This window comes from Trachypithecus francoisi, unplaced genomic scaffold (genome assembly GCF_009764315.1).
Source record: "Trachypithecus francoisi isolate TF-2019V2 unplaced genomic scaffold, Tfra_2.0 Lachesis_group10, whole genome shotgun sequence".
Taxonomy (NCBI): Eukaryota; Metazoa; Chordata; class Mammalia; order Primates; family Cercopithecidae; genus Trachypithecus; species Trachypithecus francoisi.
Window position 1 is genome coordinate 32,274,261 of NW_022681455.1, and position 1,405 is coordinate 32,275,665.

The 1,405-nt window shown below is 51.1% G+C and overlaps 1 non-coding gene across 1 annotated transcript; it reads left to right on the top strand.

Annotated features, from left to right (window-relative positions):
- Positions 1 to 527: 527 nt before the first annotated feature.
- Positions 528 to 667, top strand: LOC117088963. The gene has a single exon (XR_004439452.1). It is a non-coding gene; the product is annotated as a U4 spliceosomal RNA (small nuclear RNA).
- Positions 668 to 1,405: the final 738 nt, after the last annotated feature.

Here is a 1,405-nt window from a genome sequence, read left to right on the forward strand (position 1 = left end):
AGGAGAGACTAGCCCCCCACTGTCCTCAAAGGTAGAGACCATGGTGGCTTGGGCCAGGGTTGAGCAGCACAGGAGGTGAGAATTTGCTCTTCGGAGGCCCACTGCTGCCCCCATCCTGCAGAAGAGTCACGTTGTGGTCCATCTGCCAGGCCTCACCTCAGAGGGCCAGTGTGTGGAGTGGGTAGAGGGTGAGGTGAACTATCCTCCTTTTTTTTGAGATGGAGTCTTGCTCTGTCACCAGGCTGGAGCACAGTGGTGTGATCTCGGCTCACTGCAACCTCTGCCTCCCAGGTTCAAGTGATTCCCCTGCCTCAGCCTCCCGAGTAGCTGGGACTATAGGCGGGGGCCACCACGCACAGCTAATTTTTTGTATTTTAGTAGAGACGGGGTTTCACCGTGTTGGCCAGGATGGTCTCGATCTTCTGACCTCGTGATCCACCCGCCTTGGCCTCCCAAAGTGCTGGGATTGCAGGCGTGAGCCACCGTGCCCAGCTGAACTTTCCTCTTTAATGTGCAGTGATTGGACCAGCTTTGTGCAGTGGCAGTGTCATAGCCAACAAGGTTGATCTGAGGTACAATTACTGCTAATTGAAAAATTTTCCCAATACTCCACCGTTAAGACTTGAAATATGGTTGCATTGACAATTTTTGCTGGTATCTGTGGAGACTGAAAACAAACAAACAAAAAACCAACAACCCTGCCATGACTGGGGGCTCCTGTGAGTGATGAGGGCAGGCTTTTTAAATGAAGAAGCATTTGGCTCTAGGTTTTAAGTGCACATATAATTCAGTGGAGGAGAAAAATACAGTATAAAAACTAATAAACTTAGGAGTGGGAGTGGGAGATTTCTTGGAAGTGGTTGAATGATTAGAGTTCTGATTCAGGCCACACGTCGCTTTTCTCTTTGGTCAGTTTTCAGGCTTGTCCTGAGACAGGCCAGGTTAGAGCTGCGGTTCTCAATATGTGGTCCCTGGGCCAACAGCATCAGCATCCTTGGGAACACCTTAGAGGTTGCTGAGCCAGAAGCTCTGGGGTGGGGCCCAGCAATTTGTTTTACAAGCCCTCCTGGTGTCTCAGGTGCATGCTGGAGACTGAGAATCACAGAGGTGGAGCGTCTTTCGTAGAAAGGCCTGGGGCCAGGAACACAAGCCAGTGAGGGAGTCTCTTTGACATCATTTCTGGCTCACATCATGTGGTCAGAAGATCTTACCCAGATTCATAGTTGTTACTGCTCAACCCGTCAGGCTGCGGAGGCCATCTGACTGGACACCTGAGCTGGCACATGAGCTCACCAGATGAGGTTCTGAGAGTCCTTTAGCTGGATGGACTAGAACAAGAAAGGGCAGGGAGAGCACACAGCCTGGTGATTGGGGCTGTTAGCAGTTACCCAGATAGTCCTTGGGG